The sequence below is a fragment of the Perna viridis genome, chromosome 14 (genome assembly GCF_037379345.1).
Source record: "Perna viridis isolate PV_CMFRI_1.1 ecotype Kerala chromosome 14, ASM3737934v1, whole genome shotgun sequence".
Taxonomy (NCBI): Eukaryota; Metazoa; Mollusca; class Bivalvia; order Mytilida; family Mytilidae; genus Perna; species Perna viridis.
The window spans coordinates 32,212,151-32,219,865 of record NC_142458.1 but is presented as its reverse complement, the minus strand read 5'-3'; positions in this window follow the sequence as shown (position 1 = coordinate 32,219,865).

The window sequence follows — 7,715 nt, the reverse complement described above, 5'->3', positions numbered from 1 at the left end:
TTTTTATGGGTGACGAATGGGGGATATTTTCTCTGACTTGGATCCGCGACCACGACTCGATGACCTTCTAGTACGAGTGCCACCATTAAGGTCAATTCGAATTGACTGAGCGCGCTGCTCCTTGTATTTTTTCATGGCAACAGGATCTGTTTGGCCAATCTGACCCAGCCAGTTTTCACCTGGACAAAGTCCATGATCTGTTGTTTCCATATCAGACTCGGAATCCGAGTCCGACACCACAGGCGACACAATCTGTCGCCTATACTTAGATTTCTCCAAGTCCTCCACACGGAAATTCCCCAACTTTTTTGGGGGTTGAATATTCTTCTGTTGAGATTTGGAAGACGATGACTGTTGTGATGATGGAGATGATTTTGAAGATGATCCGGAATTTTGGGATGACTGAGTCTGGGAACATTGGTGAGATTTTTTAGCTCTGGCCTTTTTAATTTCCTCTAAACATTTTTTGGATGGTTTCATTATTTTGGTGGATACCTCAGTGGACAGTTTGGCAAGGCCATTGATATCCTCTTTCCAACTCATGATCGTCTGCACCTCAACAGTCGAGGACAGACAAGCACGCTTTGCAACACTAGCATAAGATGTTTTGCCAGATGCAAGAAAATTGTTGGAAAGGGACCACTTCTGGCGAGCTTCACTATATGAAATTTTGTTTTCAGTTTTTATCTTTAAAATATCTTTTTCTTTCTTATAAAGAGGGCAATCTTTAGATGATGACATGTGAGCTTCCTCACAGTTTCTGCATTTCAGATCTTTTTTTGCAGTCAATTCCCTCGTGTCCGTCTTCAGAGCATCGGAAACAAAACAGTTTTCCTCTACACTGGCCCTTTCCATGCCCAAACTTCTGGCATTTAAAACACCGAAGTGGGTTAGGAATATACAGACTGACAGCTGTCCTGTATGGACCAATGTAGACATGAGATAGCACTGAAGTGGAACTAAATGTTAACAGGATTGTTTTCATTGGTTTGGTTGCATCTGCACGTCGAGAAGTAAACCTTTTCACTAACTTAACGCCTTGAGATTTCAGTTCCTCACAGATCTCTTCATCAGTCAAGGCGTCGAGGTCTCGACCTCGGTATTTAAGGACACCCTGTGACTGATTTAGTGACTTGTGTGCAGATGAAACCACATCAAGGTCACCAATCCTGATTAATTTCAAAAAATTTGATGATTGGCCAGGTCTGAGGCATTCAATTAAAATTCGTGATCTTGTTTTCTTTGTATCTTTAACATCACCAGCTACACCCTTGATAGTTTTCTGTATTAAAAAAGGAGAAAGGTCATTAACATTTTTGTTTTTATCTTTTGCAGAAATTACAATAAATCTTGGCCAGTTTTTATCACTTTCGTCAGAAGAATTGCAGACATCACTTTTTTTGTTTTTTTGAATAAGAAACATTGAAGTCCCCGTTGTTTTTGGTCGCCATGTTAAGTTTTTATAAGTTTCATCGTCTCTGTTCCCCACCCGCCACCGAGTGCCAACACGGGCGATGCTAGGACTCTACGGATTTCCAGCAGATAGCATCAGGGATTCCAGAGACGACATACTTTGAACAGAGCGTATCTATCAATGGCGCATAGAGAGCGTACTATTCGATTGACCCATGAGCCACCGCCTTCTTCATTTGCCATTTGTAAGCTTTTGAAAATCTTAGAAACATTGGATTAAACAAAATGCCATCAGTAAAGCAGGTGGACAAATGAAGGGCATGGCGTGACCAGCCGATTGATCGGACCGGGTCCATCCGATCTCCCGTTTAGATGACCCAAGAGCCGAGTGGCATATACAGCCGTATCCTCGATCATCCAGCCATCGATGACACGGGGGTTACGTCACGACTGGAGTCTAGATACGACCTTCATCCACTAGGACCTCCTCGCCCACCAATAACTCACGGGTTGCAACTCATGGCAAACAAGTAGGTGAACCCACTTTTTATTTTAAACACCGGGCCCACGGTCGATGTTCGGATCGCTTTAGTCTGGCCTCTAACCTTTGACCTTTTCAGCATGAGTAACCCTACCAGGAGAAAAAACTCCAGCTGGCATAGCTCTTAGGATCACTGAGGCACGCAAGCCCCCCCCCCTACCACGACAAGGATAGCGATCCACAGGGGGGCATCCAATCTAGAACATTTCACTCTAACTTGATATGATTTACTTAAATGTCAAACAGGTCAGATATCTAAGTACAAAGACCAAAAGGTTATGGCACAGACAAAATTGTGTATCGTATTTTGCCAAAATTTGTATGTCATTTGATTGATTGATTGTTGTTGTTTATTGCCGTATCGGCGACCAGGGCCATATCACGGCAAGAACATTTAATGCAAGGAAAATATTAAAAGCAAGATCAAAGTCTTTTCATAAAATAATGAAATTAAAACAAGCAGCTATTTACATATAAAAAGGTACATAAAAGGTGAACCTAAGACATAAAATACATATAGAAACATAACTTCGATTAAACATTTAAAATATTGAAAAATCAAGGAAGATATCCAATTTAGATTTTATTAAATAAACCGATGTCCTGCAAGAAATCGATAATGTTTTTAGATGAAACGGTCATGAACAAATCAAACATATTGGCGCAGTCAAAATAATTTTGCCTGATGTTGGCAAAATCCACACAATCTAGGAGAACATATTTGATAGAGAAAGGGCAATCACATGGGATACACTCAGGTGGAGAATCACCAACAAGCAAATGGTCATGTGTAAATCTAGAATGTCAAATGCGGCATCTAGTCATGACCACTTGCTCTTTGCGATTGCCCGACCCGGATTGATGAACGCCTAGATCGGGTTTTATGGAATTGAGTTTGTTGTGTTCAAGACCGTCCCATCGGTCCTGCCACATCTTTAAAATATATTTCCTTATTAAAGGTTTAAAATCGGTGTTTGGCAAACTAACGTTCTTTATTATTCCATTTAATGCCTTTTTGGCAACCCTGTCTACAACTGAATTCCCCTGAATACCAACATGACTGGGTACCCAGAGAAAAACAATATCTTTATCAAATTCTCGAAGTCGATGAATAAAATACAAAATTTGTAAAATAAGAGTGTTTTACAGTTTGTGATTCTTAATTGCCAAAAGACAGCTCAAAGAGTCAGAACAAATAATAAACTGTGACAGATTAGATTGAGTAATCAATTTAAGTGCTAACAAGATGGCTCGAGCTTCAGCTGTGAATATGGAAGCGCTTGATGGCAACCGTTCAGTTACAGTTCTGTCACCATTGACAGCAGCACATGCAACGCTATCGCCATCTTTTGAGCCATCTGTATACACCGTCAAAAATGAAAGAAGGGTGTGGAAGCTCCCATGGAGGGCATTTCGAAGTAACAGCAGGTGTCACTGGATTGGTCTCCAGATGAATTGCTTCCAAATGAGGTTTTATTCGAATTCCAAAAGGAGGGGTTTTGCTTTCATGTTTTCGATAAATGTCGACATAAATAGGATTAATGACACAGTCGTAGGCAGGGCTATCTGGGTAGGCCATAAGTTTACTTACATATTGAAGACCTAATTTCAAACGTCTGTCTCCAAGGGATGGTTCATTTGCCTCGGCATAAAGTCTCTCAATAGGAGAGGTTCTGAAGGCACCAATGCAAAGTCGCAACCCCTGGTGGTGATTAGCGTCTAAAATTTTAAGGTAAGATTTAAGTAATTTGATATGGGGAAGAAAAGTAAGTTTACTATCAAAAAGTAAACCAAGGAATTTTGTTTCTTCTACTATTTTGATTTTATTATTTGTATGTTATTTGACCTTGAGTTTAAAGGTCAAAGTCAAAGTTCACTCACTCCCCGGTACGCGACACTTTGCCCCGAGAGGATATACCAATATACCAAATATTAAAAGTCTAGGTCAAAAGGCAAACAAGTTATGGTCTGGACGAAATTTGTACGAACAGCGTTAAGAGGAAGAAAAGTCTTTATGGGGGTGATTTAAGGTCCAAATCAGTAGAAAACAAAGATATGCTATATATTTTTATTTTTGATATGTTTCAGTGGAGAGCATCTACTACACATCCATGCATACATTTAATTAATATCTTCTTGCTCTTGTTAGCAAGACGGGTCTGAAGATAGCCTACTTTTGTGTATTTCGAATTGTCAAAAACCAAGAATTTTGGTTGCTATGGTAACCAGATCTTAACCAATCAGATTGCTTTGTACTTTATTGTAAATTGTTTTCCATAAGACACACTTCATTAATATAATTATTTAGTTTGGTAAATTTCCACCATTATATAAAAAAATACATTCAACTTGTGATGTTTTTGTAATTATTAGGCCCTTAATTAGTGGTTGCTAAGGAGTGGTTTTTGCTATGGTAACGGTGAAAACATTTTTCATTTTTCATTTTATTCATTGTTTTTCTTATATATCCAACTGATTTAAAGTCAATTTGGATAAAATATCTGACATCAATAAATCACTTTCAGTGAAAATTGCATGATTCTTAGGCGGACTGCTACTTAACATCTACCTACACTATTTACTGGCACAATATAAAATAAGAAAAAACTTCACTGTCTTAGAGACGGCCGCCCAGTATTGAGTTCTATAGTTCACCCAAACAACCTCTCCCTATTTGTAGGCCCAATGCGGGTCCGGTTGTCAAAATAATAGGCCTGCAGCAGCGCTAAGCTTGTAAAAGGCGACTTAATAATGCTCAGAACAGAGTAACTGGGTTGTGTACCCCAGGTGGTGGAATGCGGTTCCCCTGGCATGCTACATGCTCGGGTCGTTTGGTCATAATACGGAAAACCTGACAGCAAACCATAGTCGTGCAACGTGTTGGAAAAGATGCAAAGTTCCTCGTATGTTAAAGAATCCTTCTGTGGTTTTCAACCACAGTAGGAACCATTGGGCTCCACCACAGGACGCTAAATTGCCCGACCCTATCGACCTCGGGTTTAACGTCCGAGCAGCAATATTTCAGCTATAGTCAGACGATGAACATGAAATAATGATGAAATGAAAAAGGGATGGGACACAAGGATAACGGGGTCGACAAATTTTGATTGCCACTGGAAATAGGGAGAGGTGGGTGAGGGTCGGGCGATTGAGCCTCCTGTGGCGTAGCCCTATGGTTCCTACTCCGGGATAATACCACAGTAGGGTTCCTTTAATGTGCGAGGAACGTGGCATCTTTCCCAACACGATCCACCACTGCGGTCAGATTTTTCGTATTATAGCCTGACAACCCCAGCATATAACACGCCAGGGGTACCCCATTCCAGTTGCTCTGTGGGCATAGCGCCCTAGCCCCCGGTTAGGGTTCTGAGCACTATTTAGTCGCCTTTTACGACAAGCTTAGCGCTGCTGCAGGCTTATTCTTTTAACACCCGGACCTGCACGGGGCCTTAAGCAATCGTGTTTGCTATCATAAACGATGACAATTGACCCAAATTTCTCTCTGTACTTGTAAGCTAGGTTTTGCTAGACATGTTATATTCATATATTGCTTCATGCTTGGGATCCATGCGTAGTGCTGTATTTGTTCTTTAAGAAAATCTACTACTCTGCAAAGATATCACTTTCGTCTTATATCTTCAATACGGGTTCTGAATTTTAAAAAAATGCATTCTTTTGTTTAGAAATTGGTTTTAGTTATTATATTATCACCGCTACGGATCAGTGAGTAACTGCCTGAATCTGTATTTGCCATGGTACAATATTGATTTGAAGTTGATTGTATTGGTTCTGAGGTTCATAGTTCGGACAAATTATGTGATGTGTCTATTATTTAAATTATGCAGATCTTTAATTACATCTGTGATGGAGTGGATATTTTGTATATTACAGTTATTATTTTTATCTTTGTATTTCTGATAAATAAATAAATTTACTTAATTATATAAATTTTGTTCATTCTTGCTATACATGTATTATTATTTGTATTGCATTCATTGTAATGAATTGTCAGATATCGTTCCATGCCTCAGTGATTCCACTAGTAGTTTACTATATGTTGATTTCATGGTTGAGTGCATCTTCATAACAGGTGCTCTCTATTCCTATACTCTTAGGTTTTATCATTCAATTTTGGAAAAACTCTGATTGTCTTTTTATTGGTTCATTTTGGTCATGTGTCACATTTGGAGGGAAATTCTTTTGTTTCTTTCTATTGACAGCCAGATTTGTGATTGATTCGCAGACATATTAATTTCTAGTTAACTTTATTAATTTACTTTGGTTTCTGCATTTATTTCTAGTGGACCACTTTTCTGCATTTAAGGTTAGTTATCCTTTACTTATGTTCTTGTATATAGTTCCATTTTCTGAGTTTAATGAGTGTTGTATGTGAGATTTGTATAAATGGCCAGAGTGTGTGATTTCTGGGTGACAGTGCTGTATAAAATAATAAAACACATAAGAGTTTAAAAATCATTAATTTTATCGATAAAAACAGTTAAACGTTGTTTATTAAAATCATAAAAAGGCTAAATTTAGAGATCAAAAGATTAAAATAACAGATAAATCATATTTTTCATTATAAACCCGTTAACTTTGACTACAATATGTTCTAATAGGTAAATATATATAGTTTTATGTTGAATATTGAAATGATCAGAGAGTACTCTAAATAGACACAGTACTTATGATAGTTATTTTTGTTACAGCTTGTACTTATTGGTGAGTTCATGTAGATCCAACATTTGTAACTATTATTTTCTGAGGAGATGACCTTTGTACCATATACATGGCAGGTTGTGTTGCATGTTGTTATTTATATGTATTCTTGTGTTAAGTGTAGTGTTTTCAGCATGATTTGCTTACATGTGCATTTTAATAGCTTATTTGTCTTGTCAATGCATGTTTTATTTATAACTTGTATTTTTTACAAAAATGTGCTTATTTTTGCTAACCAAATACTTTATGCAGTTTATATTTGATAATATTGGCAAAAAATAGAAAACTAGCACTATTTTTGTTGACTATGAGATACATGTAATTTTGGCAGATTTTGCCTATTTGAGTGCTAGAGTTATCGTTCTTAGTACTGATTATATGTATTTTACTTGCAGGGTTACTAGTATATATTTATACATTGTTACTGTTGATATGATTGGTTGGAAATACAATACACATCTTGAATCAACGCCTTGAGTTTTAGTTATCCCTAAATGGTGCTACAGCCACCAAGTTACACATCTACTAGTTTATCGATTCTGTTTAATTTCTCTTAGTTGTTATATATAGTTTAATAATCTGGATATGCAAAAACCTGCAACATACATGATAATTATTCTTGGCCATTAATGCCATTTATTTGCTTTTGTTACTTTGTATGTATGATTTTAGTTACTTTATGTTCTTTGTTGTGTGTGTCTGTTTTCCATGTCTGGTCTTTGTCCCTGGATTACATTCTTTTGATTACCGCTATAATCTTGGTTCTCTTGATTACTCTTTGATCTGTTTTGTTTTCTGTATTATATATGTGTCTTGGAACTATACTTTGCTTAAATCCTAATCGGGTCTACATTTCAAGAATGGTGTTCAGCATTACTAAAATAGAAGAAAAAAAGGAGATTGTAATTGACACAGTCATCGACCAAAAGCAAAGTAACGACAATTAAACTTCTACAGGTCACCCTACGGTCTTCATTGATAGACAAAATTCATACAATAAAGCAAGGTGTTAAAAGCTCTCAAAACAAATGAAGTGAAACTA